Genomic DNA, 20,625 nt, shown 5'->3' with positions numbered 1-20,625 from the left:
CGCAACCATATTTCTGCTGCGGCGAAGGTTCCTAAGTTTCTTTTAATATTACTACGGCCACACGTTCGCAGTCACTTACCTTTTTCTAATTTTTCTTTCCATACATAGAGGAAATCATAGATGTACCTTTTTCTAATTTTTCTTTCCATACATAGAGGAAATCATAGATGTTTTAAATGCAAGTAGATAACACCAGTCTAAAACATGATAGCTATTGTAAAAAGTATAACATATATATGGAAATAATAATGATGATAATAATAATAAGCAAACTATGTGGAGCCGACGCTCACATTTCGAGGAGTAACTTGAGGAGAAGCAAGAAATATGACTTCCTTCTCGGGCTGTGAAAAGATGCTGCGAGTTTGAAATACGTGAAGTTTATTCAGTGAGAGCTGGGGGCACCGCTCTCTCTCTCTCTCTCTCTCTCTCTCTCTCTCTCTCTCTCTCTCTCTCTCTCTCTCTCTCTCTCTCTCTCTCTCTCTCTCTCTCTCTCTCTCTTAAGCACTAGTAATTTAACTTTGTCTTCTGTTGCCGCATGACCCTAACGTTACCTTTGTTGATAGCCTAAACCATGTATTTTTGCAACAAGAGATCACGTCTTTCTTACATGGAAACGGAAGAGGATGCAAGGCACGATGTAAACTCTCGGAACAGTCCACTCATCCCTTCTTCAATTCACACCGTTACTTCTTTTTCATAATGCCCTTCCTCCTTTATTAATCCATCAGCGTGGTACATTCTCTTTGTACATCTACGTACGTCTGTTCTCCATCACTCCATCCCACGCCTTTCATTATTCCCTTTATTGATATGAGGTTCTCCATTCTCAAGTCATTCATTCGCTCCTCCAACCAACCGTCCTTTCCCATTCCCCCTTTTCTTCTTGGGTACCTTAATTCCCTTCCTCTTCTTCCTCCTCTTCCTACTTATTCATCCACTTCTTACCTACCTTACCTACCTCCCCATTTTCCTCCTCCTCCTTCTTCTCCTCCTCCTCCTCCTACCCAGTAACCTCTCCGCTTCATCCACCTACCTGCCTGCCTACCTTCCTCGTGCACTTCCCATCCTCACTCCTTCTTCCGGCCAAACTTACTGATTCACAGTAGTTTCTCAGTGACAGAAGTAACGCTTTCATATGTTAGTTTGCCACTATAGCTTATTCAATTTATTTCTGCGCGCCATCATCTGTGACACCATGTCCCATCACCAGCACACTCATTATGTTATCAATATACAATTTGATCTGTTTGTGTGTTTTGAATGGAATGACATTATTTCTTTACGTGAGTATATCAACCAAACATTTTTCTTCAATGCTGGTTTCCATCAGGGACGCGTCTATATTTCATGTGTTCCTCTCTCTCTCTCTCTCTCTCTCTCTCTCTCTCAAACGTGGCATGATCGCTATCCTTTCGCGCTTTCGAAACCGAGATCACAAATCAGCTTAACATCCAAACATACTCCTAGGTAGATGAGCGTGTGCTGTGCCGTGACACGCATTCGAACCCTACACCTCGTGGGGATGAGCCGAGAGCCACCATTGAGCCACATAACAAAATCATGTACCCTTGAAATATTACACAACCTTTAACGAGGTTTACAGTAATGAGCCCAAACAGAGTAACATTCAGAACACGATCATCAGCGCGAGTATTGCCGTGATAATTAGTGTAACCTTCATCAAACAAGCCATTAACCTGTGAAATGCATCATTATTACTGTAAAGCTGACGATTATCCTACGTTCGTCTTGATGTAGTGAACTGGGCTGTCACGTACAACAGTGTCACTAATATACAGTAGTTGTAGGCTGTATAATGAAAGACATTATTTAGCCTCGGTACCGGAGTCGTTCACTGAAAATAGCAACGAAACCCCAACTCTCTCTCTCTCTCTCTCTCTCTCTCTCTCTCTCTCTCTCTCTCTCTCTCTCTCTCTCTCTCTCTCTCTCCGACTTCGTGATCATTCTACTCTCTGTAAAGAAAAATGATAATTGTTTTACGAAAGAAAGTTTGAATATTACCAACAGTACCAATTTTGCCTGTTTTAATTTTGTTAGCGTCTGTAATGGTTAACGTGATACACAACGAAATCATCGTACATCATCTGTCGTCCGCCGGATGGCAAGTGTTCCCAGTGTACACCACTTTCCTATTCTTCATTAACAAAAAGAATGACACCACATGCGTACTAAGGCATCTCTACCGTAAAAAAAAAAAAAAGTAAATAAAAAGAATACACGAAAATATCAACAAAGGGATAGTCAACATAAATTTAATGAGAGCTCAGTCAAATATGTAAAATACGTGGCACATCAGCGCATGCGTGTCACTGTCATGGCCATTCTCTGTGCTGATTTGGCAGGTGTTGGACGTCAATCTCCTGCTTGCATGTAAGTTCTTTATTCCCTATGTTGTTCATAAAAAAAAGAAGCAAATGATGTTAAAGGGCAGAAATATGCAAAGCTGTTTCTAGTGCCATTACGCCGTAGTCTGTCTGTCTCACCTGACTGCGTTATAGTTTCATCATTCCCATTCCTGAAATACCTATCCTCGTATACAGTACTCATTACCTTTATCTACTAAACTTGGATTTATGCACGTTTATTGATCCCCGTCAATAAGGAGTGTCCATGACGACCAGCTTTGTGTTCAATGTGGCTAAGGATTGCACAAGTGTGGGTGAGCACACTTGTGCAGAGAGGTGACCAACCATAGTCTGTAGTAAACACGTATACGTAAATATGTATACGGTGTTGTGCTAAAATATCGTACAGATTGACTTGGCGAAGTGATTGTAAAGATTAGCCGGTAATTTGTTGTGGTACGCTGGTTAGGTAATATGAGGAAGAGAGAGAGGGAGGGAGGGAAGTGGAAGGCTTAGAGTAAGACATCGCTTCCCCTTCCGTTTCTCTCTCATGTTATTTAAAAACTTTTTTGGCATGATGAAAATTTATATGGTAGTATTTATTTATTATTTAAGCAGTACAGTAAAATCGCGCACGCTGCAAAGTCATAAACCAGAAAATAATGTGCAATAACAAATTTTTCTCCGGTTTTTATGTACAGTTTTCGTAATCCACCAGGGCTAAGACGGAGCCTCCTGACGAAAGAATCTGGAGTTGGCATTATGGAACAATGGTAAATAATTCAGGTAAATCCATATTAATTGTTAATTGTTAATTGTTGGCGTTATTAGGAAAAGCATGGGTTAAACACAAGATTATGGAACAGTACAGACATTACGTTAGTAAAGAAAGTAAGTTGCATAGCACTATTAAGGCTTAAAATTGAAACAAAACCAAATCTCACTTTCATCCACCATAGCCTCAAAGTCCACTGAGACGGAGATGAGCGCCTAGACCAAAACCACCTACAGCGTATCCCTCCTCCTTTACAGTTACAAGCTTGCGCTGAAGCAAATACCCATCCTCGTACTGCGGCTGAGTCCACACAAGTCCATTATACATGTTTAAACGCAGATTTTAAAGCGGTTTTAGTGCATGCACATGTACGTCACGTGGTCATAACCAACGGGTTGTGAGGAGGCAGTAGGCAACTGCCGAAACGATAATTACACCCAGTGAAGTCTAAAGCACTGGATCAGGGGGTGCTGTGAACTTATCATTAAACCCACCTGTGACCTCACTGAACGTTTTGTTTTCCTTTGTCTCACAACACAAGGGGGCAGTCACAGCCTGACCTCTCAAGACAACTCTCTTCCTTCATACAAAACTACAAGTACCTAATTACACACACCCTTCACTCAAGATTAAAAATTATCATGGCGACTCCTACACCAGCCTCGGAATCCCCATCTGGGGAGTGGACCACAAATGTCCCCAGGTCGGACTCTTTTCTTCATTAACATCTGCATCATTCGCAGTCTTAGATCTAATTTTCAATCTGTAGAACATCATTTCTCCTCTACTAAACTTCACCTTCTTTTTTTCACTGAAACTCAGGTGTCTGAGGCAACTGCCAGTAGCCCCTTTTCTATTCTCTTCTACTTTCTCTATCCTCATTTTCAATCCAAAACTGGATGTTGTGTTTATGTGAGCAATGACTTAACCTGCTCTTGTGCCTACGCTCATGAATCTTCCGAGTTTTCCACCATCTGGCTACAATTAAAGAGTCGCTCTCAAACTAAATAATAATAATAATAATAAATTCTTTGACTACTTAACTTCCAAAGTGGAGCACAGTCTGACTCTTTTCCCTTTTGCGGAGAAAATCCATTCTTGGAGACTTCAATATTCACCACTAGCTTTGGGTTTCCTCTCCCTTCACTGACCATTCTGGTGAACTAGCCTTCAACTTTGCTATCCACTACCTGGAGCAACTGGTGCAACACCCTACTCGTATTCCTGACCGTCTTGGAGATACGCCCAACATTCTTGACCTTTTCCTAACCTCTAATCCTTCTGCTTATGTTTTTACCCTCTCTTCACCGTTGGGCACTTCCGATCATAATCTCATATCTGTATCTTGGCCTATCGCTCCAATCCCTCCTCAGGATCCTCCTAAGCAGAGATTTCTCTGGTGTTTTGCCTCTGCTAGTTAGGGTGACCTAAGAAGGTATTTTGCTGATTTTCCTTGGAATGACTACTGCTTCCGTGACACAGCCCGTCTCTGTGTGTCGAAGGCATAACAGAGGTGATAGTGTCTGACATGGGGGCGTACATTCCTCACTCTTTTTCTCGACCTAAACCTTCCAAACCTTAGTTTAACGCAGCTCGCTCTCGTGCTATACATGATAGAGAGGTGGCCTACAAAAAATACTTAAACCTCACATCACCAGAATCTCATGCACTTTATATTTCTGCCCGGAACCATGCCAAGTCTGTTCTCCAACTAGCCAAAACTCCTTAATTAATAGAAAGTGTCAAAATCTTTCAAGATCTAAGTCCTCTCGTGACTTCTGGCACATAAGCAAAAACACTTCCAGTAACTTTGCGTTTTCTTTCTTTCCTTTATTTCAACCAGATGTCACCACTGATATCACATTTGTCTCTAAAGCTGAACTTTTCGCTCAAACCTTTGCTTGGATGATTCAGGGCTTGTTCCTTCCTCTCTTTCATCCTCTGACTACTTCATGCTACTACCTACGAGTCTTTTCACCACGACGGTCCTTGGCAGTGTTACTGTATAACGTGTGGTAAAGTGTGGTCGGAATGCGAAGCACTAGTGTATTTTGTTGCATAAGAAAATTTTTAGTACTGAATGCATGCGTGGGAAGAAAAAAAAACATTTTTGTTTTATGCGGATTACATGTATGTATATTGTTTTGAATGAAGAAAAATTCTGAAAAGTTTGTACTCGAGTTTGCATTTAGTGAACTCATTTAACAGCGTTGATGACATTTTCCAGTCTCTTCGTGTGTAGCTTATACATTATAATCCTTGACAAAACAGCCAGCGTCCCTTCCATTCCTCACTCGGCATCTCATACTTTTAAGATTTTTGGTGGGCATCCATTTCTTTCCTTTCATTGACCCGCATGGTGGTAGGCGGTGATTGACGGGGAATGGCAGGAAAGAGTGATCGGTGGGTAACTAACTCTGTGGCGGGCAAAGTGGTGGGTGACTGACTAATGCTGGCAGGATGATGGACGAGTGACTGAATGACTGGCTCACACAGGCGGGGTTGGCTGACAGACTCGAACTAGCTTAGCGTGATTGCGTTGGGTCTGAGTGCCTGGCAGAAGTCAACCTAGGTGACATATTTTCTAGTGTTAGAGACCGGCCTAGGAATAAAACGAAAACAAAAAGAAAAGAAAAGCCTGCTCAAAATGCCAGCCCCAGAAAGAGAGAAGAGCCAGTAGGGATGAAAGTCAGTATAGTTTGAAGAGTTTAGGTTATAGTTTAGGTTAGCAGTTGCTTTAGTGAGTTGGACATAATAGGAGTGAGAAAAAATATAATCCTCTGGAGCGAGGCCGTGGAAAGGGGCAGAGATACAATTAGGACGTTTGAAAAAAGAGATAGTGATAGTAAGACGTGCAGTACTGCGGCGTCGAGAGATTCAAGACAGTCCGTAAGAGGGGAGTCGAGGAGACAAAAAGCTTTCGACTCCACACAGGATAACAGATAGATGATGTTAGGTGAGTTATGCTTACTGCAGGTGTTGATTGACTATATACTTCACAGTAGGATTAGTTTGGACTGACATATTAGAGAGTGGTGTGGGGCTGACTTAACCTAGACACGGTGTGGCGGGAACCGACCAATACCAGCCAGGAGGATTGGTTGGGGCACAGACGCGTATTGACGAGCTGGGCGGGGGTTGAGTGACACTAGGAAGGGGAATGTTTGCCGACTCCCATCGCTCTCGAGGGACTCGTATCGTATCGGTATTGATATGTATCTGGAGGGAGAACGAAACATAAGTAGTTATTTTGATTCAAAATAAAGTTACTTACCTGAGTCTACTGAGCGTTGTGACGTGGTGCTGGATGCTGCATATTTTATTGGAGCGGCGATTAATATTTTGCAGAAGTTTAGTTATAGTGACTTTCTTAAAGGCAGGCTTCTTGTTGACTACGCAGCAAGTGCTGCAAGGCGCTGAGCTCTATGAAGCAAAGGGTGGGAGAGTGTTACCTAACTGGCTGGCTTTCATGTTTAAGTGGTAGTTTAAGGGAACTAAGGGGGTGATTGGAGAGGTGGAGTGAATGTGCTTGATGAATCTGGTCCTTGTTCAATTTGCAAGTTTCGACATGTTCGTGTTTTCAGTCGTAGTAGTAGTAGTAGTAGTGGTAGGAAGCCAGAGTTTTTATTATTCTAAAGCGATGTGCAAGTCGTTTACAGTATGTAACCAAGGTGAATCCAGGAGGATGCCGCCACGGCACACATTGTTTAACGAGAGAGAGAGAGAGGTGGGGGGGAAAGAGACCGAGCGACTGACTCTTGCTTTTTTCCTCTTTCAGCGTAGCTTGAGGCGTGTATAGAGCTGGGTGTGGCCAAAACTTCCTGAAGCACGTTAGCGTGGATGTTTCGTCATGTAAGAATCTGTTTCTGTACTTTTCTACTGGGTGTCAAATCTCAGTTTATGAGTGATCAAGAAATGCAAACATGTATCTACACTTTTCTTTTAATTGTAAGTATTTGTTTATATTGCAGGACTAGGAAGACGAGTTATGTGACAGGAATGATGTTTTCTGACCTGACGAGTCCATTGCTGAGCTCCAGAGAAGGAACAAACAATATTCAATAAAATATAACGTAAATTTTTAAAGTTTGTTGAAGGGGTGTGAAACAAAAATGGTAAAAAAAAAAGGGGGGTAGGGGTGTGAAAAGGTGGGGTAGGGGTATAAAAAATGGTAAAAAAAAAAAGTTTAACGTGAACATTTCGTATAGATCCAGTGCTCTGGATCTAATTTTCACACCCCTCACCTTAAACTTAGTCTAATTTTCACACCCCTATCCTCCGCCCCCCTTATTATTACGGCGGCTGGTTTTACGTTTTTCATATCCAATTTAATTTATAATTTTCATCCCTCAGCCGCCGCCTTCCTCCTCCAATTTATTTTCACCGTCAACTGCTATAAAATCGTACAAAAAATTAGAATTAAGACTTTTTTTTCTAGGTTGTGCTTCATAACTTGTGGTCACATAGTGTTCTTCGTGGTCACATAGTGTTCTTCAATGGTTGTATAAAAATAAATAAATAAAAATACTAAATACTAAATAAATACTAAATAAAAATAGTATGTGTATGTTGGTTGACACTAGAGCTAATAAATACAGACTGGGTGAATGAAGAGTGTGAGAGGAGTTAGGTAAGGATGTATATATTGTCACCAAAACTCTCAACTTGTATACAAAGGGTTGGCAGCCAGAATGAGAATGAATGAATATGCAGGAGTAAGTGTGGAGAATGAATGGTAAGATGTGTGGACTTGGAGTTGTTAGGTTTAGCAGTGAGAAAAGTAAGGTAATGATGATTGTGAATAAGGTCATAGGTAGGGATAATTGTGAATAAGGTCATGGAATGAGAGTGAAATTGGTAAGTTAGAAGGATGGGCAAGTGAAAGGCTTTGAAAGGTGATATGGGATGGAGCACATTTAGGGAAAGACTTACAAAAGCGACAGTTGGGTACAAGATTAGGCTTGAAAGAATGGATGGATGCAAGACCAGCAAGAAAAGATGTATCTGTGGAATGAAAGTGGAAAGCAAATGGAGGAAGAGCTGCATGAGAATGAGAGAGTGGAGTGGGTGATGAGAATGGCTGGGAGTAAAAAATGACCGTGAATGGGTCGTGACAAGAGGCGGCAGGCTGGGGAATGAATGGACAGAGAAGTGGGTGGGACCGAATGAACGGAAGAATGAGATGGAACGAAAGAGCAGTCTGGAATTGGATGTATGCAAAAGGTGGTATGATGGAAACCTGGGTGGTGGTGATCTCTTTTCGAGTAAAGGTACATGGATGTGAATGCAAGGAATTACAGATGGTCTGAGTCCCGCAGCAAAGTGTGCCAGACGTCTGACATGGAAGAGGATATGGGAGTGTGAGAGGTATGAGAGAGAGACAGGAGAGATGATGCAAGTGATTCTGAGTTAGAGAATAATAGGAATGAAAGAGTGGAGAAGACAGGAAGGGAATGGATGATGATTGTGTAGAGAGAAGAATGAACGGATGATTGAAGTTTCTGGAGAGAAAGCGGCGTGCCAGATGTAGGGACAATTAGTGAAGATGACACTATTCGTTTTTTTTTTTTTTTTCTGGTTGTATTCTGTTTGTCTTCTACAGAAGTTGCCGATCCAAAGGCCTGGATTCAGGAGTGATCCCGAGCCACCTGTAACCGTTTCTATGCTGCCATCCAGTCGAATTAGGCACCTATCAATCAGTATCTTTCTGCTTCACGCTTGCAGTCATACGACTGTCGGGAAAGTACGTGGTAGGCGAGACAGAGCTACTACTCCCATACCACCTCTGTAAAATAAGAATATACAACGAGAAAATGATATATATAATAAAAACATGAAAATAATAACAACTTAAGAAAGAACCACCGACAGGAACAACGACAATCAGTACGAGTATTATGCCTTCCTGCTCACTTCATCCAGACTTCTCTTTTTCATCATACAGGGCCACTACACGTACTTCACGATCTATGTCCTCGTTCCCCAAACCTCCCTTCCCCGTGGCCGCCTTTGTAGTAACTGCCGATTTCCTACATAATTCTCTTCTCAAAATTTTTCTCCATTACCGTAAATTCTTCTCTCCTCCGCCTCATTTTCTTCTTCGCTCCACTTTTCGTTCCCTTTTCCGCTGAAAATATTTTTCCTCTGACATAACTCATTTTTTTCACCTATTCATTTTCTTCAAAATTCCCTCCGATTCTGTCATCTATCTGGTATTTGAACATTCCCTTCTTTATCTTCTACTCAGACTTTTCTTCTACTAGACACACTTACACTGATAGCTTGAAGTGTTTCCAACCCTAATCCTTCAACGAAAAATCACTGCCTTTCGCAAGTATACTAGCACCCAGAGTGTATGTTACTACTAGTTTTCCCTTTCAAGAAATACTATGCCTTTCCCCTCCTCTTGGAATCACTTAAGTTCCCTTCTCACTCAAACTTTTGTGGCTGCTTCGTCTCTTAAGGATGCTGGATTTTCACCCATGCAGGTATCACCAGATAAGCTTACTCAACGTTCTCTCTCCCACATCATCTTTTCGACCTATTCTTGTTTCAGATTGCTTTCCATTTTCTCCGATCTCCCCTACACAGTTGTAACCTGTTCAGGACTCAGGATAAGGAACAAACTTCACGCTACCAAACCTGGTGATACGAGAAACACTTGCCTACGTATATCCCTGTGTGAGTGCATGTGTGTGTTGGAGGCAATGTGTGGGTGCGCCTGCTGGTATAGATTCTTGGCAGGTCCATGGGAGTCAATACAGGCGGCAGGCTAATTCGTTAATTGTGCACAAGGACGAGACACTATGCTCAGTTAGCTAATTATCATGCCATGCTCCTGCAACCGAATAATTCATCTAACTATTCCGCACGTCTAACCCAGTGGAAGGTGGAGGATACCAAGCCTCTGAAAATTGAATGGGAGGGGTAGGAGGAGGAAGAGTAAGAAATTAATGGGGTACGGGTTAAATGAAGAAAAAGGAATAAGTTAGTGCGGCGAGGTGGTGGGGGATACACAAGAGGGTAATTGAGGAAAGACGAATGGGCAGCCAAGGACACAGGAAAAGTGGGCGAGAGAGAAAACATTCGAGAGAGAGAGAGAGAGAGAGAGAGAGAGAGAGAGAGAGAGAGAGAGAGAGAATGAATGAATGGAGTGTGCGTCTGCCTCAGTGTTTCGTGTTCCTACAATTTCTTATTCTATTTAAGTAACGCTAAAACGAAATGTGTTCTGGGGGCGGGAGAAGGCGTTTAGTTGGTAAGCCGGTTAATGGATGGGAGTGCATGTAGGGAAGGAAGGAAGGCCTAGATAAGAAGTTGGATGTGCGTTTGTGGCTGGATAGTTGGATGGATGGATCGCTTAGGGGATGACAAAGTGTGGCTGTAAATAAGGGAAGCGTGTAGGTGTGAGGGGTGTGGACAGAACATTAGGTGTGGACAAGCTGTGTCAAGAGCGCGCAATGGGTTGCCTACGCGATAGCGAACTTTGGCGTGTGTGTATGAGGATCGGTAGTGAGTTAAGTGTGTGATGGTGAGTGGGGTGAGTGTGAATAAGGGCACAAAGGGTGTGTGAGCCTGAAGGCGCGTCCACACGATGCCTCATGACGTGCAACGCGTGTTGCGTTTTACCATTATATGAAGCGAGCGAGGCGGCACGCCGCGCGTCACAACCAAGTCTGCCTGTGGGCATTTCATGGTGGTGACACGCATACACGCACGGCAGCTCAGGTGGATTCTCACAAGGAAGGATAATGTAGCTAGCTCGCTTATCTCTCATGGCAGACCAAAACAATGAGTGGACCCGCGGGAACACTCCGTTGTTCATTGAACTATTGAAAGAGCATCCATGCCTGTGTGAAGTTTGAAATAAAAACTACAATAACAAGGGAGTGAGGAGTGCAGGTCTAGATGCAAATTGTAGAATGAATACACTGGCATTCTGATATAGTTTTTAAAAATCATTTTGGCATTGTCTTTCAAGTTCAGCGAAAATTTGTGTATAGCTTCCCTTTACACTCTGCCTGGAAATCCATTCATTGCACCAAAGCTTTCTTTTTTTTTTTCAAATTTGTACAAACTGCCCTCACAATGCACCAAAAAATGCCTATTGAGAAGCAGTGTTGGCGGTGGCCACAACCATACATACAACAACAGCTTCTTCGGCAGTAGCATTTGCAGAAACACTTTGCTCTCTCTCTCTCTCTCTCTCTCTCTCTCTCTCTCTCTCTCTCTCTCTCTCTCTCTCTCTCTCTCATCACGACTATTTTCAAAAGTCACAGCGATTATTAGCCGGGTTCTCAAGAGTGTTCTTCCTGGTAATAATGTAATCTTGTTGATCTGTCACTGGAACCATCAAAACATCCTTAAAAAACCGTGTCAGTATTGGAAAGTAGTGTTAGAAAGACACAGTAGTTTCTCAGAATACAGTCCCAAGCAGATGCTACTGGTTAGCGCGCCGCGCGACAGCGCGCTGTGCGGTTTCTCCTTCCCCTATTGTGTTGACGTTAACTCCCTCCTACCCCCCTAAACCTGGGTCATGTTGCGCGGCATGAGGCATAGTGTGTACGCGGCTTCAGAGTGCGGGTGAGCGTGAGGGATTGTAGGGTGATGAGGTGGGGGAGGAATGTACGTGGGGTGCGTGAGGGCTGGTAGTGTGTGTGGACGCCAGTTGAGGTGGATGTGATTACTTAAGGCCGTCTAGTCGTGTGTGTGTGTGTGTGTGTGTGTGTGTGTGTGTGTGTGTGTGTGTGTGTGTGTGTGTGTGTGTGTGCGTGCGCGCGCGCGCGCACGCGCGTCAATGTAACTTTCCATGTGACTGACAATAAGTTCATGATCACTCAACCCTCGCCCTTAATGTGTTAGTTATGCTTGGGTCACCTTGGTATGTATGGCCGAGGCTCCGTCATTAACTTAACCTGTGTACCATTCTTTCCCCCCCGTATTTCCTTCGCCATATATCCTTCTAACAACCCCTATCACCCAGCACACCAAAGATGGTTTAAGCAGCACTGAATGAAAAATGTAAAGCGATGGTGTAGTGACATAAATCTCTGGACTGGGCGGCGCTACCTGCCCGTCACCAACTCTGCAAATATTGCAAAGGAGGTTAAACTTCAAACCTCCTTGAGAATGGGATTCTATACCTTAATGACATATACACCTGCTAATCACACAGGTTCATTGCACATACGGAAATTATAATACTTTAACTGTTCACTACCCAACACCTTACTCTCATTACCACGTTGACTAACATCTAGTACTAGATGACGTCCCTCCAGAATCATCCTAGTACTAGTACTGTCACCAAAAGGGCCAAGCAAGGAATCATCCACTCTCATCATCTGCACTCCATATCCAAACTCTATTCCATCATCACGCACCTCCATGCCCTCCCTTATTAGCAAAAATAAGACCAACTGCATCAAATCATGACCTACTTACCTCCGTCCTCCTTAGCTGTATCCCTTCTCGTACTTCCGTCTGCCGTCCTTCCTGTCCGTTCCTCAGCTCCTTCCTCGAACGCTTCGCGTGAACTCCTCTGAACGAACGAGAATAAAAAATAGAGATAATTACATTTAGTTAATTTGTTCGTGTGTATATATATATATATATATATATATATATATATATATATATATATATATATATATATATATATATATATATATATATATATATATATATATATATATATATATATATTATAATCAAACGATAATTTAGTAATAAACAAATAATGGCCCCTCGATGCGATAACCACTGTCCGCTTTTAACCATCAGACAGAGGACGCCGTTTCACAACTCATCTCTAACCAAATTTCCTAACCACAGGGGCTTCGCCTCTTGAATCCTCAATGTCGCTTTCCTGTCAGGTGACTGGAATTTTTGAAAAGGTGTAGTGCAAGTAAAAAAGAATAATTTCTGATTTTTTTCTGGGCCTATCAAAATACACAGAAAAAGTTTTTGCTCTTTGTTGGAAGTAATAAAATATCCCGAAAATAATAATAGCACTCTACCTGACCAACTCCCACCATCTGTGTCCACTACCTGTCCACCGTCCACCATCTGTGTCCACTACTAGGTTAATTAAGATTGACGCCTGAGCTTAGACCCTGAATCCCTCCCCACGCCTCCTGCCTCCCCCTGGAACCACCCTACTTGTGTTGCCACCACAATAACCAGACAAGGAATTATCCACTTTCGCCATCTATACTCAGAACTAAACTTTCTATTCCACCATCGCAGGAAATCCCGCCATCACACGCCTTCACACACTCCACTACTAGCCACAAGAACAACTGCAACAAATCATAACCCTCCTCAATTCCATTCCTCCTCAATTCCATTCCTCATCAATTCCATTCCTCATCATATGTCCCTTTCAACGCAGCTGCTGTTCTACTCTGTTCTCTTCTCTTCCTCAGGCACTCCGCTCGAAACCCAGTGAGACGGGTTCATGCTTCCCTCTGAACGAAGATGCTTAAGGAGAGAAAAAAATGGTGTAATTACTATCTTGGCTAATTTGTTCGTGAATATATCTTAACTTTTCAGCTCTAAGAGTATCCATAGAGCGTTTTTTTTTCTTTCTTCATGATCTAAGGTAACGATTCTCTCTCTCTCTCTCTCTCTCTCTCTCTCTCTCTCTCTCTAAGTTAAAGTGTGTGCCTTGTCAACTGTGAACGTACACCAGTCTGGGACATGAACAGCCAACACCCTGAGTACCAAGTTAGTCTGGTTCCACTATAGCTGCCCACCATCTATAAGTTTACCTAAAAAAATAAATAAATTCTATCGTTCCCTCCCACAAGAACGAAACAACGAAACAAGGAAATACCCACTTTCGTTGTCTACACACCATCAGAAACTTTCTCTTCCACCACCACAGGAAATAGTCCCTCCATTACACGCCTCCACTCTCTCTCCTAGCAGTAGCACCAACACCAGCAAGAGGAACTGCAACAAAAAAACATTGACTTACCTCCATCCTCCTTAACTCCATCCATCCTCGTGCGCCCCTTCAAATGCAGCTGCCGGCCCCACTGTCTGCTCTTCCTCCTCTTCCTCAAGCACTCCACTCGAAACTCAGTGAGACTGGTTCATATGTTCTACTCAGAATGAACTATATTTAGAGCAACAAATTATGTCTAATTACTGTCTTGGGCAATTTGTTCGTGTAAATAAATGAATTTTGCAATTTTACGATGTTTAAAGAAAGGTATTCTGTTTTTCTTTCTTTGCTTTGCGATGACTTGGTTATCAAGGAGGATTTGGCTTTAGTGTTAATGGTCGTGTGGTGGTAATGATTCGCTGGTCTGTCGAACAACTTATTAATTGCTCTCTCTCTCTCTCTCTCTCTCTCTCTCTCTCTCTCTCTCTCTCTCTCTCTCTCTCGAAATTGAGAGAGAGAAAGTGCTGCGCACTGATCAAGAGTTAAATGAGAACTTCAGCGACAATCAACACACACACACACACACACACACACACACACGGACACACTTGCAAATGGCAATGAGCACCAAAACGTATAAATAACGTATAGGCCTGTTAACCTGATAACCATGCCAGTAAAACTATTTCATACACATACGGATGAATAATAGTTAATAATAATAATAACAAGAACAACAACAAGAACAATAATAATAATATTATTATTAATATTAATAATAATAATAATAATAATAATAATAATAATAATAATAATAATAATAATGAAAACAACATCATCAATTAGTGATGTTTCGGATATCTGCCCCCTCATCCGCAGTGAATATACTATCCGCATCGGCGTTTTAAAACAACAAAAAATTCGTATCAGTATCCACAATTGCATTTACAAATAAAAGTTCCGGCTTCGAGAGTGTGGACGAGTAAGAGAGAGAGAGAGAGAGAGAGAGAGAGAGAGAGAGAGAGAGAGAGAGAGAGAGAGAGAGAGAATATTGTGGTAGTCGTGAGCATGTTGAAGTAGGCTAAGTTTGAGTGTGAGAGTGAGGGTAAGCCTGAGTTGAACGAAGAGTCCGGGTTGAAAGATTAACAGAGTGAGACTGGTTGTGCATAGAAAGGAAAAAGTGAAAGGAAGAGCAAGATAGCGTGAAGTGCGACTTAATTTATGAAAATAAGTGAAAAAATTGAGTGTGAATGTGAGAGGGGATGGGAGTGAGAGTTAATTAGAACAAGAGTCAGCGTGAGAACGCAAGCGTGAGTGCGAAAGTTAACGAAAAGATGAAGTATGAGAGTAAGAACAATTTTGAGGATTTTTAAACAGAATGAGTCTGACTGAGAATGAGAATGGAATTACACAAGAGATAGAGAGAGAAAAATGAAGAGTGAATGGGAGAGAGCAAGGTATCATTTTCTTGTCCCTCTTTCTTCCACAGATAAGGGGAGGGGAGGTGACAGGAAGGGGGGTTTTGAGACGAAACGAAAAAGAGAGGAGGAGGAAGGGGGAGGAAAGGACGGAAGTAGAGGTAGGAAAGGAGTTCATCACGAAGGATGGCGAATACTTGGGGCAAAAAGTAGAGAAAAGGTGAAAGAGGAGGATAGGAGTAGGGGGAAAAAGTAGAGAGAATGAAAATATGGAGAAAAGGAAAGGTGTGAAAAAAAATTGGGATAGAGGAGGTAATGGGAAATAAATAGTCACTGTTCTTGTCCTCTACTCCTTTTCGTTCTTCCAACATCCACCACCTTCCCACTTCTACTCCCTCCATCTCCTTGCCCCCTGTACATCCCTTCCCTGCTTCTACGTTTTTGAAATGTATTTACCATTTTTACTTTTTCCGTTTACTTATTTTTTCCTCTCCTCTTTCTCTCCTCTCTGGAGTATTGTGTTGCAATTTTTATTACTGTGATGTGTAAAAATTATTCGCATCGGAGACCGGGGATATGAAGGTAAAAAAAAAAAAAATCGGCAACCGCATCCACATCAACAAATATTGATAATTCAAAATCCGCAATCTTATCCGCAACCAAATTTATGAGAAGTTCATATCCGGCTCCGCATCCGCACCCACGGAGCTCTAAAATTTTGTTATCCGATGCATCACTAAACTCCTCACCACCACATCAATGACTAAGTTTCGCCATAGCTGTTGCTCCGTCTCCGTGGAAATTACTAAATATAATTAACTGTGGGACTACGCTTCCCCTGGACCCCCCAAAGGTCACTTACCTAACCTAATGTAACCTAACGTCCTAAGGCCTACGTCACAAGGTATATCTAATAAGCCGTCGTGCTAGCAGCTTGCAACTGCTATCCTAAAACCACCATGGTAGTCGTTGCAGCTATTGTGGTCTTCACCATAGGTATACAGGCAAACCACAAGACTTAACCGTGTGTCCGTCGCAAATGAATTTGAATTTTGTCGTCAAAGGATTTTGAGACTTGCAGCAAGTCGTCGACATCTGATTCCGCCAAGAAACTGTGGCAGTGCCAGAAAATTAATTGACGTCGGAAGAAAAATGTGGCTCCTTTCAGCAAAAGTGTTCCACAGCACATTTTTTTTTTACGTCTATTTGGACATTGAAACAATACTGATTTTTATTAATGCATATGTGCGTAACGGCTTCCTCGAAGGGCCAGGATCTGAAATCATCATATATTAAGAAATAAAATACATTAATACTCACCAGGAGAGGAAATAGTGTCAATCTTCTAGATTGTGAAAACGAAAACGGCCTTTTTTCAGAGGAATAACAACAAACGTAGATCACAATCTCCCAAACTTTCCATTGATGACGACTGGAGTGAGATTGGCAAGACGCCATGACACCCTCACTGACTCGTAGTGTCCTTTATATATCTCGCATATAAAATGTGCCTCATAATGAAATGCTCATGATAAGATGCTTACAATTCAATAGTTTCGATAGAACGAACGAGCTGAGATTACGTACAGACAAAATGTGACATTTTACCGACCTATGAACTACTTCCTGAGGCGCATAGGAAGTGCGGAAGGAGACGTGCTGCAAAATGTACACACAATTTGTGTACTTAGGCTATGGGGGGACATCTCTGATTCTCTCTGATTTTGTGAGTTAACTATAGAAAGTCGCTATCGAAAACTTTTACAGACGTGTTACAGTAAGTGTAGAACAACAAAGTAAAAAGGAATTATCGTAAACATTAACCGACCTATCACCATTCATCCTTTTCCACCTAGTAAGCCTACAAAGATGTATTTCACAAACCTTACGTAATAAATCCTAATCTAGGGGAAACCAGCCCTCTCCGAACGTCCCACACAATAAGAAGTCTTTCCCCTTACCTCATGTGATCATAATCTTGTAGCGCTATCAGATTTACCTTACCAGAATCACTTGGATGTCTGGAGATATTACGACCACTGCTATTACTACTCACAATACATTATGACTTACCTTTCTCACCATCCACCACAAGCCTCTTCCTCCACGCCCACCTTCCAACGCAGCTGCCGTCCCACTGCCCCGCACCTCAAGCATTCAAACAAATCTAGTGTTCGAAACAACGAATCGTTTTCATAATTTTTTCCCTGAACGAACACTTGTTAAGGGGAAGAAATAAGTTTGATTAAAGCCTCTCTTGACTTCTACGTATACATAACTTTATTTTGTAATTAGTAATGTTAATTGTCTTTTTTTTTTTTTTTTGTTACAGTATAAGATGACTTTCTGGTGGCACTTTTGCTATCGTGTTATTGGACTTTTAGTGGTTCACTTGTCCGGTACTGAGTTCAAATGAGTTAAATGGCTTAGTCTCTCTCTCTCTCTCTCTCTCTCTCTCTCTCTCTCTCTCTCTCTATTTTTCATGACTTCTTTTATTCGGGAACATTCAGCTCTATGGATGAATAGTCAAATAAAGACCCCGGTACCAATTAAGGATGAGCTGATTGTTCCATCTTTTATTCGCTACACACACACACACACACACACACACGAATGGTAGGCTTGTTTTATATCACGGTATTTTGATCGAAGTTTTAACGTCATGGAAATTAAACTTAAAAACTAAAACCTCTATATTAACTACGTAATCACTCCTGCAAAATACGTGTGTGTGTGTGTGTGTGTGTGTGTGTTTCAATACTAAAATAATTCCCTTCCTGCATTATTTACAGTATACAATAATGGTGATGAAGATGCAGGTCACACCATTACGCTAACACCTCCCAGCTAGTGTAACCACTAGAAATGATTATTATGTAGATATTTTCCTCTAAGAGCCTCCGGTTTCATTCAGTACACTTTTGGCTGTCTCTAAAGTTCTTGTGTCTTCGATTCAACTTGGCTATCGTCAACTGGTTGGTGCGGATGTGTGGTCATTGTGTGCTCACGTACCCGAGCATAAGTTTTCTTCTATAATCTAAGACACGTAACCCTCAAAATTCTAAAAATGAATAAATGAATAAATAAATAATCGAAAATGTATATATATATATATATATATATATATATATATATAGAGAGAGAGAGAGAGAGAGAGAGAGAGAGAGAGAGAGAGAGAGAGAGAGAGAGAGAGAGAGAGAGAGAGAGAGAGAGAGAGAGAGAGAGAGAGAGAGAGAGAATAAGCAAAAATGCTATTGCCACTACTGCTACTACTACTGCTACTATAGCAACTAGTGCTACTACAAATAATAATAATAATAATATTAATAAATAAATAATTAAATAAACATATAAATAAACAAATACAGTAATTCCACACTTGCAATACTTCACCGAGTTTCGCTGACCATCCATAAATCCACTAGTATCTTACCTGCAGCATGGAATTAACCTTATATACTCCCCCTTTATTAACACTTTCATCTTAAGAGCTTTTAGTGCTTTACCAATAGCTTTCATTTTCCATTACTGACCATTACTCGTCAGTTGCTATCACCACCGGCCTCGCTGCTGTGAGTTTGCTGCCCGCCTCCTTTGACATCATCACACAAATCTTAAAATATTTTTCGATTTTTTTTTTCTTCAATCGAGTAATGAAAGGTTAACCAGGTTTCATAGTCCTGTATCGTCTTCTTTATATATCAATGATTCTAATTCTCTCTTATCTCTTTATTTAACAACCATCTCAAAGTGCTGCGTTCACTCTTGACGTTCCTCAACAATTCCAGCTTCTCTATGTAAGTGCAACTAATTACTTTCCCAAGTCACTCCCCTGACGCCACAACCGAATAATAATAACATTATATTATTTGATTTTGATTTACTTTTCAGTACACGACATATGCTGATGTGTTAACAAATCAGATTTTCTCTGTTATGCTTGCTGTTCACTACGCATAAGTACACACACACACACTCACACACACACACACACACACACACACACACACACACACACACACACACACACACACACACACACACGATTTATGTGTATTGATCAGTGTACAAGATGTTTCAGTTAATGTGCATAACCTACTGTTAATGTTCCCGTAGGGACGTAGGAAAGAACTGCCATCAGACATCACCGCAGCCACCAAACCTGTAATCCTGTACATGGCGTGCATTAAACTTTTAGCTCTCCTCTACAAAAAGGGATCTAACTGCATTAGTTCATGGCGAGGGAGCGTGTACTGGTTGGTAAGCTCTTTAATCACCTGTGGAGAAAGTGTTAAGAATATCAAGAAAACGTCCTTCTCCCCTAAAGCCACCGTAGTGAAACAAAACAAAGCATATCTTATACTGCATGCTGTTAACAAGGTAACAATCTACTTATCTCTCTTTCTATATCTATCTATCTATCTATCTATCTATCTATCTATCTATCTATCTATCTATCTATCTATCTATATATATATATATATATATATATATATATATATATATATATATATATATATATATATATATATATATATATATATATATATATATATATATATATATATATATATATATAAACAGTTTTGTGAGAAAGGCTTGTCCATAATCTTACGTTGTAGAGGTAGAGGTAAGCACAGCACTGACAGTATTCCTTAATTATTGGTTACGTTTTGAGGAAAGACAATCTGAAGATAGGACTGTGTGTGTGTGTGTGTGTACGTGTGTGTGTGTGTGTGTGTGTGTGTGTGTGTGTGTGTTACCACAGCCTATATTCTCTCTCTCTCTCTCTCTCTCTCTCTCTCTCTCTCTCTCTCTCTCTCTCTCTCTCTCTCTCTCTCTCTCTCTCTCTCTCTCTCTCAGCTGTGAAAAGGCTCACATAAATGAAAACTAGTGATTATGGTAAAATATACAATTTAATACATATTCTGTATACAAAATGTCATGGGAATATATCAATATTTACAAGTAGTTTGGAAACACTAAGGAAAAAAGGGCGGATGAAAGTAACAGGAAGGGAAGCTTTATGCCCAAAGGTGTATTATCTTTATAAGAGTCCGCAAAATATATACACGTACCTCTGCGCATTGTTTCCGAAAAAAAAAGATAAATAAAATAGATGTTTACTGCGTTGTTTTATTTGTTCGGGATGTTTATCGGTGTGATTATTCTATA

General features: G+C 41.2%; 1 protein-coding gene and 2 long non-coding RNA genes across 7 annotated transcripts in view; 1 reads left to right on the top strand and 2 right to left on the bottom strand.

The window, feature by feature from the left end:
- Window positions 1–2,309: 2,309 nt before the first annotated feature.
- LOC135107561 (uncharacterized) lies at window positions 2,310–7,700 on the top strand. Of its 2 annotated transcripts, none has more exons than XR_010271826.1 (4): window positions 2,310–2,394; window positions 3,088–3,155; window positions 6,923–6,996; window positions 7,116–7,700. It is a non-coding gene; the product is annotated as an uncharacterized LOC135107561 (long non-coding RNA). The 2 variants fall into 2 exon arrangements; XR_010271825.1 differs by having other exon boundaries at window positions 2,331–2,394; window positions 3,071–3,155.
- On the bottom strand, window positions 7,558–17,608 carry LOC135107562 (uncharacterized). 3 transcript variants are annotated; one of them, XR_010271828.1, is made up of 4 exons: window positions 17,524–17,608; window positions 14,123–14,249; window positions 12,586–12,682; window positions 7,558–8,929 (listed from the first exon to the last, which is right to left on the bottom strand). It is a non-coding gene; the product is annotated as an uncharacterized LOC135107562 (long non-coding RNA). The 3 variants fall into 3 exon arrangements; XR_010271827.1 differs by having other exon boundaries at window positions 14,123–14,263; window positions 17,524–17,604; XR_010271829.1 differs by having other exon boundaries at window positions 14,123–14,235; window positions 17,524–17,583.
- Window positions 17,609–20,347: 2,739 nt separating this feature from the next.
- The window catches only part of LOC135107560 (zwei Ig domain protein zig-8-like), a 145,614-nt gene continuing 145,336 nt past the window's right edge, over window positions 20,348–20,625 (bottom strand). For both annotated transcript variants that reach the window (XM_064017558.1, XM_064017559.1), the window contains exon 7: window positions 20,348–20,625. This exon is cut by the window's right edge and continues 1,932 nt beyond it. The gene's annotated coding sequence lies outside the window, so the exon portion shown is untranslated.

This window comes from Scylla paramamosain, chromosome 15 (assembly GCF_035594125.1).
Source record: "Scylla paramamosain isolate STU-SP2022 chromosome 15, ASM3559412v1, whole genome shotgun sequence".
Classification (NCBI taxonomy): Eukaryota; Metazoa; Arthropoda; class Malacostraca; order Decapoda; family Portunidae; genus Scylla; species Scylla paramamosain.
This window is presented reverse-complemented; position numbering and strand designations above follow the sequence as displayed.